The following is an 18,600-nucleotide window of genomic DNA, read 5'->3' on the forward strand; positions in this document are numbered from 1 at the left end:
GAGTTGTAACTAACAACCTCCACATCGCAAACTAATCACGTCGAGCTGGCTGACTACTTTCATTGAGACCGTGACAGGCTTGAAATGAATTGAAAAAAACAATTACATGCATGCACCCAAATGTAAAACTCCGAACGTTGAATATTGACATATGATTCTTACTTTCACATGAATATCATGATTTTTATTTAAAATATTTTTAAATATTATATTATTATTATGTATATATCTCATCTATCGTTAGAAGATATTATTTAATATTATTATATAATTATTAGTTATTATTTGATTTTATTTCTTAATACATACTCTGTCTGTTAAAAAATATAAGGCATTTTTTGATGAGTTGGATGTTAAAAAATGTAAGATATTTTTAATCTTTTGAGGTGTAATCATTATCTTTTTTTAAAAAGTGTCCTTATTGATAGTGACTTTATATTTATTATAGGATATTTAATAAGGATAAATATAAAAGATAGGATTAATTTAAAAATAGATAACTACTTTATTGACAATAAGATTGGATTAAATGAAAGGAGTATAATGTATCTTTCAGCATAATAATAGACATAACATTTTTTATATTTCTCTTGCTTGTATGATCTGTCGTGTTTCATGGCACCGGAGCCTTCTCTTTTTTTGGGATTCTTCTCACAGCACTGCTCTTAACTCTCTGCTCGATTCATCCCAAAACCGCCCTTGGCTACAGTTGTCTTTTGCAATTCGTTCGAGGAAGAAGTTGAGCATCTTTCTTAAGCTTTTAAGAATTCAGGTGGGACCCACTTTAGTCTTTGTGATTTTCAACATCCTTCGTATGCTTTGTTGTGCTCTTTGGTTTTTTTTTTTTTTTTTGATATTTGCTGCACTACAAGACGTTCTTTCTTTCTTTCTTTTTTTTTTTTTGATAAAATGGCATCAAACTTGTCTTCTTTCTCATTGGATTTCTGGAACTCTTGTAATATCTGATTACGCCGAATCCATGTGGGTTCATCAACTTTGGTATTTTAGCTTTGAAGTGGTACTCACCATCTCCCCTCGGCCATTGTATTTTTTTTTTTTATCAATGAAAAAAATCTGAGATTATCCAACCTATTTTTGTTCTGTTAATTAGTCCTAATTATCATTTATGAATGAAAAGTACGTGTGGTTTTTTAAAATGAAGGAAGCTTTGGCAATAGATGTCACACTTCTTGTTAAATCCTTTATTGAAGATGACATAAAATTAACTAGTTGATTGGATGATTAGAACAGTAAAAATAATCAAATTATAAGGTTATTTCAAAATATTTTTACTATTAGTATTCATTAGCAATTCGAGCACCTTGAGATTGCTAAGGAGCTGTGGGATCACCTCCATACCTCTTTTAATTTGTCTAATCAATATCAATTATACAAAGACCTGACCGTTCTAAAAAAGAAAAAAGGTTAGCCATTACTTGAGTTTCTTTTTAAGATGGAGGTTATATGGAATCAATTAGCCTATTGTGAGCCTACATTTAAAAATGAAGAGAACGTTAAAACCTTCTTCAAATGGCAAGATCAACTTCATCTTATATAGTTTTTGGTGGCCCTTGCTAATACTTTGAGCCTGTTTGTGCCTCCTTGCTCCACTAGAGCCTACTTCTGACTCTTGAAGATGCTCTTCCTTGTCTTCATTCTAAGAAAACTCGTTTGGGTCTTCTCCAACAATCCCCTACCATGGTTTTCGTTGCTCCCATAGGAAATTCCAAGCTTTGTTATCATTACCCTTAAGCTACTCATACTTTTAACCAATGTCCATATATCAAGTACAAAACTTGCCAGAAGAAGGAAGATATTGCTTTGAATTGTCCTTATTTGACTTGTCATTCTTGTAGGAAGTCTGGGCATCTTATTAATCAGTGCCCCACTCATCCTCCTAAACCTAATCAAGGGAGGTCATTCAAATCTAGTTCCTCATCATCTAAGCTTGCTCTATTTGTTACTGATGAGCTGCTTATTGCTACTACTTCCATTTTAGGATCCTCCACCACTACTGAACTTAAGTCTTTACTTTTCAAGATTATCTTCGATTCTTCCAGCCTACCTATTGCCTTAGCCATACCTTTAGGTACATCTTCTTGGTATTTTGATTCGACATGTTGTAATCATATGACTAGTCAGAAACACTTCTTCTCTTCTATGTCACCTAATACCACTACTCACGCTATATACACTGCTGATAACTCCCAAATGCCTGTTGGTCATATTGATACTATTTCATTGCCTTCTCTGTCCATTCATGATACTTATTTAGTCCCTACCATTAGTGTTAACCTCTTATTTGTCAGACAATTAGTTAATATGAGCTATGATGTTTTATTTAACAAACATCGTTGTGTAGTTTTTCATTCTCAGACAAGATAGGTTATCAGGACTGGGCATAAAGTTGGTCGAATGTTTGAGCTCAATTTCCTGCATTTCTACATTTATTGTGACAGTCAAGTTGCAATTAAGATTACTCGTAATGATATATTTCATAAGCGAACCAAACTTATTAAGATTGACTATAAGTTTATTCAGTAGCATGTTGTTCAGGACACCACTCGACTTGTTCCAATTCAAACCAAGGATTGGCTCACAAACTTGTTTTCAAAATCCTTTCATCCAAGCCGCATTCATTTCTTGATAGACAAATTTAAGTTGCTCTTTTTTTAAATCATTTTGAGTTTTGAGGATGTTATTTAAAATATTCTATCATTATTGTGTGTTTATATATCTCAATCATTATTAAAAAATATTATTTAAAAATTATTATATAATTATTAGCCATTATTGGCTTGCCTATTTCTTGGTGCGTATATAATCCATCTATCAGCTCAATAATAGACGTATTTTTCATATTTCTCTGGCAGTATTGCAACAATGAATGTGCAAAATCTTCCTTAGAAGACATCCCTATAATTAATTAAGCACGCAAGGCATGACCATGATGACGGGACCGGATGAATAGAATCTAACCGATACCAAACGGAACAATCAGTGATGTTGGGAAGTGAAGTACGTAAGAGAAGGGGTTGAGACCTGTTTTACGGAGCTGCAGTTATTAAGAAGTCATGCTTCAACTACGAGAGCTGCATATAATTAGGATACAAAATGATTTACATTGCATGAAGATCGTTAATAACTAATATTATGATACAGGCAGCTAGTTGGAAGAATGCTGGTGCTGGTTAAGACCGAGGAGCTCAACCTCTTTCTGACGAATCAGCAGAAGCATTCTCTCCGTTTCCAGCTTCCTCCTTTCGTTTTCAAGCTTGGATCTCTCCATCTCCCTCTCCTTCTTGCTGCTAAACCTCGCCCATTTCAGCCTCTGCTTCTCCAGATCGAACCCTCTCATCTTATACCTCACTTGCTGCTCCTCCAATTGTATCAGCCTCGTCTTCATCCATTGCTTCTTCTCCCACGCGCTCTTCCCTCCGTCTTGGAACACCCCCGTCACCTCCCCGCTCATCTGTTGCATCACCGCCTGCCACGCCCCTTTCCTCTTTCTCTTCCGGCACGACCTTCCCGTCCCTTCGTTTATCTCCTCCTCCTCCTCTTGTTCCTGACCGTTTTGACCTTCTACCGACTCCTCTTCGTCCTCGTCGCTGAATGCCTCCGACTCCGACTTCCGAATCGAAGTCCGAGTCGTCTTCCACGCTTCCCCCCCTCAGTCCATTTTCTGTCGTGTGAGAGCATTGTTGCCTCAGGGGTATAGCCGCCGTTGCCGGTTGATGGTCTGTTCCCGCCTCTGGCGACGGATGGGCTGCGGAGGGCCCGCTGGCGATACCGTGACCGCAACTGTTATGGTAAGCACACATTTCCCTGAAGAACAGGTGCTTAGAATTGAGTAATTTGCGGGCTTCTTCTTTCATCTTGGGAGACAAATCCATGGTTTCAAGCAAGCTCTGGTTTTCCACTACTCTACAGGCCGTTCCTCTGCCCAGAATATCGTTCACCCTCTTGTACCTCTTGTTGAGGTCATTGAACTTGTCCTCGCATTGCTGAGGGGACACGTAAAACCCTTTCTCCATCATTGCCCTCGACACCGATTTCCATTTCCCTTTCTTCTGCAACAGACCCGCAGGCTTTTTCTTGCCGGAAGGGTCGGTCCCTTCGGAAACAGCTTCGTCGCCAATGTAATAGACCGCCATTATTAACAGCCTGACCATGGTATCCGTCCACTTCATTCTCTGCCACGGTGATGTATTTTTGGTTTTGGGGTCGCCCGAGCTGTCATCGGCGGCAAACCCAGGCTCTTCTTCGTCGCTGAGGGCCGTCTGTTTGGTGTTCTTGGCGGAATAAGGGTACGCATGTTTGGGTTGTGAGTGGGGATCGAGGTCGTGGTGGGCAGCGTACGAAACCATCTGGGGATTATGCAGATGGTGAGGATTTGGAGGATTCGAAAGGTTTTGTTGCTGCTGCTGTGAAGAGGTTTCGACTCCAATCATTCCAGAACTCATGCTGGGAAAAATCCCACCGCCCAGTCCGGTGGGTTCCATATCAGAAGTTCCAATATAAAAACTTGAAACCAAAAAAAAGTAACAAATATGGAATTCAAAGGAACGCTGAAAAAAGGGGAACTAGCTGGCGAAAGAGAAAAGAAGGAGCTTGTGAAGGATGTGCAGTAACATCATCTGGGTTGACATGAAGGAGGGAAGTGAGAACGTGGGTGTAAATGTAATGTTGAGGATAACAGGGAAGTCAAAAAGGAGGAGAGAAGCGAAATGGATTGGAAGGGAAAGGATAACGTGGGAGAGAGGACCAGAGTGATCAGTATATACGGAGATGGAGGCAACTGGTTTTGCCAAGGCGGGATTGTTTGGTTTGTTTGCTGACCCAAAAAAGTGCCCATGGTTTTGCGCTTTCTATTAATCTCTCTGCTCTGTATTCGCAAGCCTAATAATCCACAGGTTTCATGCAAAACTGCGGAGTCGTGAATAGTGTAGCCAGCCAAGAGAGGCCCATTGATATAAAAAGCATATAAAAATTATCCCCGCCGTTTTCCCCCCCCCTATTAATTCCTTTCTATGTGCCTCCCAATCCCATTTAAATGTATCAACCAAATTCAAATTTGTCATCTTCTGAGTTCTGAGTGCATTAAACCCAGCATGTAACTTCCAACTTCCCGCATTGTTACGTGCAGTAACCCAAGCATCCGTCCACAATTAATGTGGTTTAAGTACGTTTATTTCTTATTATTGAAATCTTTATTTTGGGAAAGTTGAGTATATATAAATTTTGATGAAGCTTTTCTTTTTATTGAAGATTGATAAAATTTTTGTTATATTCCTCTAGTCCTATTTATAAATGACTTCTAATATATTTTACCAGTATTAAGAAAAATCTTAAAACTCTCTAACTTTATCTTAAAATTTAACAAATTCTCAATTTCGCTCTTATTAAATTTACACATTTTAATAATATATTTTCTCTCTCCAACATTCAATGGAAGATAAAAAAAATTTATAATAAAAATTTAATGATGTGACTTATAAATAAAATTAAAAAATTCTCTACCTTATAAATAAGATTAGAGAAAATATGAGTACATAGCAATAAACGAGCGAAAATACTAAAAATATTTTATAAAAATTCATGATTTCAAACCCAGTACATTTAATTTTAACTATGAAAATAATAAAGAGTATTTAAATCATTTATTTAAACCAATCTATTCTTGTCTGCTTCGTGCCTCCTTCCGTAACCCCAGTATATTTTAACCCTTGCCGATGCCAATGCTTATTAACAGTTAGATTATATTAATTAAAACACACGACTTTAATTAATAATCAAATCACATAATTTAACGCTTCACGATCTTTGGAATTACATTTTTTAAGTAAAAGACGTAACCTTAATTCAAGTTGATTGCATTGGCCATGCACCTGAAAATAATTTTAGATCATAAGATATGTGCGTGTATATTGTAAAAAATTATGTGTATTCTCGTTGCAGCGGCTAGTAAAGAACTAGGGTCTCTCAAAAGCATGTTTTTTACTGGCCTTTCCTGATCTAGCCATGACCAGGGAATGACACACTGAATCTTAATTTTTTTTTTTTTTAAAAAAACATTCACGTATGATATAAAAAGTTCAACAAGTTGCACTCGAACCGCGAACAGTGCGATTCCTCACCCTACACGTGACCCACCGAAAAATGTAGTTATAATTATTTGGAATGTGTGGTTCAAACAAAAACACATTTACAATAAGTTTCGTGAACATATGACTTTCCTTACTTTTAATTCTTCTATGGAAAAAAAAAAAGAAACTCTGTTATATATATACTCCCTCCATTTAATAAGACATTTGTGATGAGTTTGATATTAAAAAATGTAATATATTTTTAATTTTTTAAGATACGATCATTGTCTTTTTTAAAAAAATACTTCTATTGGTAATGATTTTATATTTATTGTAGGGTGTTTAATAGAGATAATTATAATAAGATAGAGTTAGTTTAAAAATAACTAACTACTTTATTAAAATATAAAATTCAATTAAAAATACTTTATATTTTCAAACGGAGGGAGTATATATTTATAAATTAGGTGAGTTGAAAATGTATGTAACTCACCAAAATCAAGACATATCTGTAAATTTAAAGAGTACTAATAAAAATATTTACAAATCACTTACACCAAAATTCTTACATTAATAGCAAGACTTGATATTAAGAATTTGTGAGCTATAAGCCAATTTTTTAGTGAGTGTGCCAATTTTTGTTGCACAAAAAAACACTCTAATACGATGCCAGTGTTTTATTTAATTATTATTACTTACAACCAGCCATAGTTACCACTTACAAATAGGCTGTTCGATCGAAATCAGGAACCAACATTCTTCTTTTGGACGAATTTAACATTTTAATTGAAAAGTGAAGTAGAGTATTCGTTATTTTTAAGCCACGGATATTAGTTGACACTGAACACGTACGCCACTCTTTTTATTTTTATATGTGTAGAAGACATTATTTAAATAAAAAAACTGTAGCTCGACAGAACGCTGAAGAGGACGTCTTACAGGAAATACAGAGCAAGATTCAGACATTCTATTATAACATAAAAATAAAATCTCACATATAAAAATTAAAAAATAAATTATAAATATATAAGTTTTGAAAATATCTAATCAACCAACTTAAATTACTTTAATAAAATGTGTTATCTTTAAATATATTTAATATAAAAAAATTAATATGGTATTAGATCACAAATTAAAGAGAGAGAAAAAATAAAAGAATAAAAAATGAAAAAAAAGAGGGTTTAAAAAAAGGAAAGGAAGGAGGAGAAGAAAAAGAAAAAAAAATTGAATAGACCTGAGATTTTTGAGATTAAAAAAAAAAGTATGAGCCCACCCCAAGCAAGAAGAAGAATAAAATGAAAAAAATATTAAAACATAAAAGAAGTTTTATATCTAAAAATTAAAAAATAAATTATAAATATATAAGTTTAAAAAATATTTAATCAAACAATTTAAATTATTTTAGTGGAATATATTATTCCTGAATATATTTAATACTCCCTCTTTTTAAAAATATAAAATATTTTTTAAAGAATTAAATGTTCAAAAATATAAAATATTTTTAGTTTTTTAATGTATAATCACTACTTTTTTAAAAGCATCCCTATTAATAATAACTTTATATATATTATAGGGTATTTAATAGAGATAAATGTAAAAAGATAAAATTTGTTTAAAAATAAGTAATTATTTTATTGAGGGATGACATATAATTAAAAATATTTTATATTAAAAAAAGGAGTATAAGAAATTTAATAAATTGAACGGTGGATTTTGTCATATGTAACCGAAGAAGCAAATACGGCTGCGGATTATCTGGCTAATGCAGCTCGCCATCTCGTGGCATGGTGACTGACACGAGGATCCTCCCCGTACTTCCCGATTGAGCTTACGTTGTTTCTGCAAAAGGAGTAGAAGAATCTGATGTCAAACTGTAGTTTGACTTGGTTTAGTTTCATGTTGCTGCTGCTCCTTTCTTATCCCCCCAAAACATAATAATAACATGATTTATCTTAAATTGAGAATAATTCAATAATTTTTAAAATAAAAATATATTGATGTATGGTATTGGTATCACGGCTTTAACGTGGGAGGCGAAGGAGAAGAAGACGTGCTAGATTCCGGATCTCACATTAAATGGCTGTCATTCAAAATTTCAAATCAAGGAAGATGACACTTGAAGACAAGGATATTGATTTCATATGCTCGTATAGTAGCCTCTATGTATCAGAAAAATGGAAAGGAATGTCCGAGAAGGCTCCATGCTCAGGAAACACTTAAAATTTGGATTCGTAACTGTGTCATAAGCCCTTAATATTTATATTATTCAAATCATTAAACTTCACATCAAAAACTTTAAATATATACTCTATTTAAAATTAATAAATAAATAAATAAATTTTTTAAAATTATTAATAAAAATTCTAACTTAATATTTATAATTATCAAATCTAAATCTAAGTAACTATACCATCATGAGTAGATACTTGTTATTGTAATATTCCTGTCATTGATAAACGCTGGGTTACGTAGAGAGACAAAACTCGATGAACTGGTAGGCAAGAGGGAAAATGACAAGCAGGCCACGTGCACCTTATTTTGACTATTCCTCTCAAACTACTGCTTACGCGTCCTTTCTGTCCCAGCCACCCCTCATTGTTTAATTAGCAGCTCGCTCACCTTCATCGATGTTCCCTTCCATCCATGATCTATCCATTTATTTAACTTGTAATATTTCATGCTGGGATTTTATAATTATCTTGTAGTTTTATTTTGCCTACATTTGACACTAATTAACTCAAAATTCTTCTTCAGAGTTTACAATCTCTTCTGTCTTGTTTTAAAAATACAATTTGCTTCACTGTTGCTTTTGACGGCTTTCTATTGTATGCAACTTCTTATGATTCATCAATTTTTTTTTAAAAAAAATAATGTGTAAATCCTTGTTATATACCAATTTTATAATAAAAGCCTACTGGTCGTAAACAATGGTTACCATCATCTTATAGTTAGACATTTTAAAACCGGTTTTGAATATGTTTTTATTAAAGAATCTAATAATAAAATGAAAAACAACCAGGTGGCAGAGGATCTCAATTAAATGATATATTTGAGAACTCATAGTGTATATAAAAAATGAACGTAGATGAAGGAGAGCGCGGTGCAGAAAGCAAAGCAAACGAGAAATTAAGATTGGGTATAGCCTCGAGCTGAGATATATAGCAAGGACAATTATATAATATCCCTCCCTGCGTATTGTAAATCAATCCTAATTATCTCATTGAAATAAATGATGCTACTGTGTAATTAAATTATTGGTTTGTCTAAAAAAATCAATTTACTCTCGTTAAATATATCATTTTCAAGAATGGTGAAGAATAAAATTCGAAAAAAGTAATTAATAAAAAAGAATTATAAGTGTTGTTTAAAAAATGACCTGTACATAAAAGAGTACAGAATAAGAGTCCCATTCCTCCAGCAACTCGAGGGCCACATTAAGTGTGAGGTGGTCCGCGAGCCAAATCATGTGCCCCCTATCTTCCTGCAACTAGCCTGGCCCTGAAGTGTAATGATGTTGATCTTTTATTCCCTCGCCACGCGCAAATTTAACTCTCTTTTAAAAACCGAAATGTAAATAAAATGTTGTATTTTCGATTTTTCGTCGACAAGGTCAGGGCCCACTTGTATGCATCCGGATTCCTCCCGTGCCCTTCACCCCAATCCAACCCTTCATCATTCATCAAGGGTTCAGACAATGGCACGCCTATGCAGGCTTAATAAAACGACGTTGTTTTGCTCGCGTCCGCCAAGATGGAAACGAGCCCCTTCGCTCCTCGCACGAATTAAACACATTGGGCTTCACTTGGTTTAATGCTGGGTTATCAAAATTCAATTTTAGTTTGGTTTGGTTACGAATTAAATTTGTTTAGTTCTTTTCTAGTTTTGTTTGTTTGTCTCTTTTCCTGACGTAACAAAAAACAATATATATTTATCAAAATTCAATTGATTACGGTGAAATTTATATTTAAATACATTTAAAAAAAAGATTTAGTTAAAATTTTGTGGGGACCCGTTTGTATTTCAGTTGAATATAATTGATTATAAAAATAATTAATTACATGATTGATTTTAATCATAATTGATTATGTTAGTTTGGATACTATTTTTTAAAAATTAATTCTAACATAATTGAAGATGTTTTGACAATTTATTTAAAATCAATTTTAACTATATAAATTATTATAAAGGATATCGCTTTTCAAAATAAAATTATTGATAAATTTATATCTAATACTATTAAATTTGTTAAATTTTATTTAAAAAGTAAACTATATTATTAAATTATATATCTAATTAATTAGAAAAATTTAAACTATATTAATATTAACAATTGTAATTTACATAAATAAATAACTCAATATATCTTAGTTTAAAAAAATTTCATAAAGAGAAATATTTAATTCTTAAATACAAATATTAATTTTACAATAACTAATGAAAATGATAATACACAAGTTGATTTCTAATGACATTATGAATATGAGTCATATTTGACGAAGATATTAAGCACTGTTTAGAAATTTTGGCAACATAAAAAATTTAATAATGTAACAAATGTTGCAAAATCACTTTCTCTAGACCTTTGCAACAATTTTTATAATGACTTTCAATTTAAAATTAAATTAAATTAATTTTTCTCTACCAATTAACATATTATTTAAATTAATTTTATAACAAGTGTCAAGTAGAGAATGGTGGTTGATAGAAACTTATACTAGTAATTTTTTTGAAGATCTAAATTTTAAATTTTACTAAAAATAAATAGAAGAGAAGAGAGTTTGATTTTATTTTTGCTAAGTTTGGTATCTTTTTTATAATTTTTTTGGACCGTTCTTATAATTTTCTTATATGCCTTTACAATTCCAACACAAAAGCTAAGTCTTGTACCTTAGGAAAAGACGTTTAATTGGTGTTTGGGTAATGTGATTGAAAAATCAATTTTCAATTCAAAAAATCGATTAAAATTCATATCCAAACACGCACTGGAAAGTATCTCAGATCAGTCTTTATCAATGAAAAATATTTAAAAGTCAATAATATTTTTTGAAATTATCAAACAAACCTTTGGCTTTTACGAAAACTTCTAAGAGGAACTTGCCCGAGAATAACAGTCAAGTTGGAGAAACCTAAGAGAAGCGCACCACCACATCCGCATTCCTAAATCCCAATTTCCTAATCACACGCAACTTGTCTCTCTCAGCCTCTTCATCCTTTATTTAGCTATTTATGGATATACACGTTACGAGCCAGGTACAAACTAAGAAAATAAGCCTATCTGTTATGTGGGTCAGTGTGTGTGAATGTAGGGAATCGTCATCCACTCCGTGAATGTGTGTGTCTAGAAGTGAGCAAAACCGAACCGAAATTAAAAATCAAATTGAATCGAATTGAATTTTATTTATTTGATTCGATCTATTTGATTTTTCGATTTGATTCAGTTTTTTTTTAAATATTTCGGTTGATCGGTTCGATTCGGTTAGTAAAATTTAAAATCGAATAGACCGAACCGACCGAATTACATATAATTTATTAATTTATAAATTATATTTAATTTATAAACTATTTTTATTTTTATTTTTGTTTTTATTTTTTATTTTAATAAAGAATAAAAAATAATAACATCACTTGAAATCCCATTTCAATTAGTCACTCTCATCAGTAGGTGTTGTGACTGGATTATGAGGCTATTATTTGATCATCGGTGTTTATTTGTGGTTGTTTATTTGATTATCCATGCCTTTATAATATTTAGGCTTTATGTCATATGGGTATAATTAGAATGGGCTCATATTGAAAAAAATGAATAGAAAAAAAGGCTCAATTTTGTAGTGTTGTTTGTTTTAATATTTAAAAAATAGACCCAATTTTAATAGTCAAATACGAAACCAAACAATCAAATTAATCGACCGAACCGAATTATCAAATTTCGGTTCGGTCCTTGTTCGGTTCGATTGGCTTGTTTGGTTTGATTCGATTTTCATTTTCAGTGTTATTCGATCGATCGATTCTGCATATTTTGAAATTAAACCGAACCGAACTAACCAATGCTCACCCCTATGTGTGTCTATATTATGGCAATAAATTACCTTTGAAATATTTAAATGATAAATAAGTACAGCGCAATATGATAGTTAATTACTCTCCAGCGCTTAGGGATTTGTTTAGCATTTTGGTTTTTTTAAAAAATGACATATTTGTCCCTCCCTCGACCTTCTCTCTCTTCTCTGTCCTTATTTTTTATAAGCGCCATTGTAATCTTCTTCAATGGCTTCGTAACATAGGAATCCCACCTTTCAATGCATTGAAATGCAAGCTAAGAGTTTGAAGGCAAGTCAAGTTGTCGACGCATGAAACAAAGAGCATCTTCATTATCTCCATTGGATCTTTAGATTCGAAGCAAAACGCGGGCATTTCTCCTGCTGAATTAAGGCCTCGTTTGGTATGATGGAAGAGTTTTTAATGGAATCGGAATCGGAATCGGAATTGAAATTGAAATCAGAATTGAAATAGAATTGAGTTTTAAAAGTATGTTTGGTATGAAGATGGAATTCTAATATAATATTAATTTATATATGTACTTAAAATAGGAAAAGACTAAATTGCCCTTTTTTAAAATTAAAAAAACCTATCTTATTATAAATGGACAAAAAAGATGAGGATAGTGGGGTCCACAAATTGAATTCAAGAGAATTGAAGCAATTCCATGGTCAATATGATAGAATTGGATTCTAGCATTTTTGGTGGAATTAAGATTCTTAGGAATTGTAATTCTTGCATACCAATCATGCTTAAATTAGGATTCCATCTTTAATTTCATTTTCACCTTGCCAATTCAATGCTACCAAACATAGTCTGATTGATAACTAGGTTTTCACTATCAAGAAGTCCGCAGGGTCCATCAATAGGTGCAGATCTTCCATCTCCGTTAGAAGCTTCTATATTTTGTTCTTTGCCTCCTCGAACCTCTTGCTCACAACTATCTTGCTGATTCTCTTTAGCAACTGGTGTGAAACATAGATCCTACATATGCTCTATGATCTGGTGCATCGCGTGCACTGTCTAATTCCCGTAGTCGTCGATGTTATCGTATGGTTTCGTTTCCAGAAGAGTGTGAATCTCCTTTGACTTGCTAATGTTTTACACCTTCAAACTCTCAACCTCCATTTTCAAACATACCCAACAACCACCGGCATTACCCAACAAAGAGGAAATAGAGGAGAAGATAACAAGGGCAAAACCTTAAAGAATCGGAGACGGTCAAATAGAAGAAAGAGATGTTTTAAGAAGGGCAAATATGCCATTTCTCAAAAAAATAAAATGACAAGCAAATCCCTAGAAACTATAAAACGATTATCATAATTTACATAACCTATTTTATTGTCATTCTCCCTTTTTTCATGAGTGGGTTTAAATATTTAATATGTATTAGGCTCTACTCCCTCTGAACCATAATATAAGTTGTTTTCTAAAAATTTTGTTTGGTCTAAAATATAAGATATTAAATAAATATTATATATTTTTTCCAATTATACCCTCAGTTTATTGAGTAATTAATGAAGGTATTTTGAATAAGTTAAATGTTATATATATTACACTAAATGATACAACTGGAAAGATGCAAAAAAATTTAGGAAATAAAGATTTTAACCAAATTTTTTCTTTTTGAAACATAAATTTGTTAGTGATGATTTATATTGTAATATGGAGAGAGTACATTTTATTAGTTATTCTATTATCTCTATCCTCTACCTATTTTAATTAATTAATATAACTTGCAATCTTAATCTCTTATTACTTATTTATCCATGCATGTTATTACTATTTCAACCTCAACACATGGCAGATAAAGTGTTGCAGAATTCGACCTATCAATCCTTAAGTCTCATATGGCCGCGTTTATTGACAAGAGGATCAACGAGGAATCTGCACAAGGTCCAGCTTGTTTAGCCCAATATTATTGATCATGTTAAGTCAAAGCCCATTAAGGGAAAGTGATTGCATTATGTTTTGATTAGTACACATGGGTTATGTGTATTTTAGGATAAATGACTTTCTTTATTTTTCTCTTGTTCATCAACGGACACTATATTTTAGTCCATAGTTGAGTAACGTAGGGTCTAACATGGTACCTAAGCAGTTTGTTTGGACTTACTTTTTATGGTTTGGGTATCATTTGTGATAACTCATTTTTCAAGACCCATCACTTCCTTTCTTTAGCAAGTGGCTTGTGGTGTTTTCTTTCTTCCTTTCTTTTATTTTCTTTATCATTTTATCTCTCTTTTCTTTCGATATTTCCCCCCTTGCTATGTAAAACCTTAGTTGTCTGTGTTCCTAGCCTCACCATTTTCTCTCATCATCTTTGATTGCGTCCTTGTCTCGATGGCCCTTGATGGCAATTCCACAATTAAGGATACCACATCTACAATCAATTTTCAACACCCTCTTTTTCTTCACCCTTCAATGACCCAGGCCATAACCCTAGCTCCTCATCTTCTCACTGGTTCTAGGAACTACTCAAGTTAAAGTCGAGCGATGCGTATTGCTCTTTTAGGGAAGAACAAATTAAGATTTATGGATGATTATTATTCCCATGATACATAACCAATGCCTCTCCCGTCCTTAATGGGACAGGTGTAATGTCATGATTTTGTCTTGGATAATCAATTCGATGGATATAGATCTCTCTATAGGTCTCACATTTTCTAAATCACCAGCCTTAGTATGAACTGATTTGCATGAACATTTTGACAAGTATGATGTTGCTAAGATCTTTAGCCTTCATCATGCTATTTACTCGCTCAGTCAAGGTACTATGATAACATCCTAATACTATACAAAACTTAAAGATTTATGTAATGAATATTCTAGTGTTCTAGTCATCCTTACCTACTAGTGCCAAACATTGAAGGAGTATGCATATATAATTCAAGATCAACATTTATTTATTTAAGTTTTTAATAGGTTTAAATGACTCATTTCAATAAACTAGGAGCCATATTCTTTTGCTTGGTCTACTTCCTACTGTCAACCAGGCTTATGCCATGGTTTTTTTTAAGACAAGAAGCAAGGTATGTTGAATTCTATTGCTCTCTTGCCTCTACTTAGTAATTCTACAATTACAGCTACTCATATGGGTAGAAATAGGAGAGGAAGGCGCTCTTGGGGTGGAGGCAGAACTAACAATTTCAATTAATGTCCCCTTTACCATAGAAGGGGATATATATGTGACTCTTGATACCAACTTATTAGCTTTACTCCTAACTATTGAGGGAATCAAATAGACACTCCTTGAGAGGGACACGTAAACCAAACCTCCTCTGATCAAGGCAACTCAGAAGGGATTCCTTCATCCTCCTCAACCACGTTATCGCACCTATACTTACCTAGTAGTAGGATGATCAAATTCTTTAGCTCCTTAAGAAGGATTCTAATGAAGGGTTTGCAAGGATGACAGGCAACATGATAGGTTTACGTGATCCTTATAACCTACAATTTTTCAAACATGAATGGTTATTAGATTAAGGAGCATCCTATCATATTGTGAGTAGTTTAGCATATTTGGATAATTATACATCTTATTCAAGGCCTATTAAGAAAATTAAAATTCTTAATAGGCAACTTCTAACTATAACTCATGTCAGTTCTCTTTGACTATCTAAACATATAACCTTAAATAATATTTTATATGTCCATGGTTTATGTTTTAATCTTATATTTGTATCATAATTGACTGTTGATATATCCTATATTATACCCTTTCATCTTAAACTTTGTTGTTTGCAGGACCTCAAAACTAAAAGGATTATGGAGATTAGTAAATCTAATGATAGATTATATTTTTTAAAGATTGATATAACTCAAACTTTTGAATCATCTTTTCCTACTCACAATAAAGATAGTTTAAACAATAGTCAAATATCACACTATAGGTTAGGCCATACTTCTTTTCGTGCACTTACGTACCTTGAAACTCTCAGACATAATATTATTGATATGGATTCTAGTTCCTGTGATTTAGGCTCGATAACTTAAGCTTCCCTTTATGAATAGTGATACTAAATCTATTTCTTGCTTCTATAATTTTCACATGGATGTGTGGGGACCTTACAAGGAACACACACACTAAGGTTTTCATCATTTTTTGACCATCGTTGATGATTTTTCATAAGGTACTTGAGTTGTTTTACTTAAACATAAGAGTAAGGTTTTTTGTCATATTAAATCCTTTCTAGGCTATATCCAAAATCAATTTAGTATTACTATTAAAATAATTAGAAGTGATAATGAAACTAAATTTCTCAATCATGAAAATTGATTACTTTTTGAAGAAAAAGGTATAATACATCAAACCTCATGTCCTTATATACTTGAATAAAATGGGGTCATTGGGTGGAAGCACAGGCACATATTAGAGATTACTAGGAAGTTTAATCTTTCTATCAGGAGTGCATCTAAGATTTGGGGGGGTGTGATAAAACTGCTGTCTATTTGGTCAATAAAATTCCAAGTAAAATTTTGAATTTTAAATCACCATATGAAATTGTTCATAATTTTGCTCCTGAATATATCATTTGAAATTTTTTAGCTACCTTACTTTTGTCTTCAGGTTACATAATTTTGATAAATTAGAACTTAAATCTGACCCTTGCATATTTTTGCAATACCTAAGAACTAATAAAGGCTATTTGTTATATGATCTCACAACTAAATCATTATTTGTTAGTTGCCATATTGTTTTCATTAAGCATCGCTTCCCATTTAAAGATTATATGAATATCAGTCAAGGGGGAGTAAAGCTTCCATAATAAGACCCCTTTATATATGATATTGTCACGTATTTCTCCCTATAGCAACAGTAAGAAATACAACTAGATACATGCCTTAAACCGAAACTAAAATTCTTACATATCTAGAACCATCACTTCCTCCACCTACTCCTTTATCATAGCCACCTAGAACTACAAGAAAGAGGAAGAAGCTTGCCTGGTTGACAAACTGTGACTATTTTGGTTTATCAAGTTTAGATCAATCACTTAAAGGGATAGTCTAATCAGTTCATAGCACCAAATTTGCATTGCGAGTATCTCCTTTATATCTAAATCAAGCTTACTTGTCTTATTCCTCTATCTCTTCTTACAAAAAATTTTAATTTTAATGTTGATTCTATTTGTGAAATAAGTTCCTATGAAGAAGCCATTAGAGATCTTCGATGGGTATAGACGATGAAGGATAAAATTCAAGCTTTGAAGGCAAACCATGCTTGGAATGTGGTGGATTTACTACAAGGAAAGAAACCCATTAGATGCAAATGGGTATTCAAAGTCAAGTAGAAAGCATATGGCAGCTTAGACAAACTAAAAGCTTGACTTGTAGCCAAATGCTATAACCAAAAGGAGGGGATTGACCACTTAAAGACCTTTTCCCCAGTACTCAAGATGGTAATGTTGCATATTATTCTCAAACTAGTTGTTGTCCATAAATGGCCTATATTTTATATGGACATCCACAATGCATTCCTTCAGGAGATCTGGATGAAGAGACCTTCATTCGTATGCCTCAACGGTTTAGACAAATTAAATCTAATATAGTTGTAAGCTTACCGAATCACTGTATGGGCTAAACTAAGCCTTTAAGCAATGGAATGTTAAGTTAACTAATGATTTAGTAGGTTTTGGATGGAGTCGTTATGATCTAGTTAGTAATTGTTTATAAAGTAGTTATAGTAATTGTTTATGTGGATGATCTAGTTATCACTAGGAGTAATTTGGATGAAATAAATAAAGCAAAAACACGCCTACACATTAATTTTAAAATTAAAGATTTAGGAGTTTTGAGACGTTTTCTAGGGTTAGAAATTATCAAATTTGAAAGGGGAATAGCTTTGAATCAAAGGAAATACGTTTTAGATATGCTTGTTGACATAAGGACAAATGTTGGTAAGCCTATTAGTACTCTAATAGAGCATAATATCCATCTAATATCATTATAAAAGAAACAAAAATGGTAAGGAAGAGAAGAAATAAAAGACTGGTTACTTTCTCTCTAGTTTTGATTCTTATAGACAGCTTGTTAGGAAATTATAGTGCTTAACTATGACTAGACTTGACATTTGCTTTCCTATATAAGTGCTAATTCAGTTCATGCAAAAGCCGAATAAATCTCATATGGACACTTCCTTACGAGTAGCCAGTAAGATATGTTAAAGGAAACCTAAGCCTTGGGATACTTTTTTCATCAAATAACGATAAGGAGTCGATATCTTATGGAAATATAAGACTAGTTGTATTGTCAAGGTTGCATAAACTTGTCTCCTAGAAGTCAAAGAAGTAGAATGCATTCTTCCAATATTCAGCAGAGGTAGAATATCAAGCTTTGGCCATCATAATAGTAGGAATTAAATTAAATTACTTGGATTTCTTGGTTGATGGTAGATATAGGAATCGAGACAAGAGTAGCTGATATACACAATGATAGCAAAGCTGCCATTCACATAGTAACCAATCTCATTTTTCAT

General features: G+C 32.8%; 1 pseudogene; it reads right to left on the reverse strand.

The window, feature by feature from the left end:
• Positions 1 to 3,061: 3,061 nt before the first annotated feature.
• Positions 3,062 to 4,756, reverse strand: LOC129306762 (uncharacterized; annotated as a pseudogene).
• Positions 4,757 to 18,600: the final 13,844 nt, after the last annotated feature.

The sequence above is a fragment of the Prosopis cineraria genome, unplaced genomic scaffold (genome assembly GCF_029017545.1).
Source record: "Prosopis cineraria cultivar Desert tree isolate PC_DT_omini unplaced genomic scaffold, ASM2901754v1 PC3, whole genome shotgun sequence".
NCBI lineage: Eukaryota > Viridiplantae > Streptophyta > Magnoliopsida > Fabales > Fabaceae > Prosopis > Prosopis cineraria.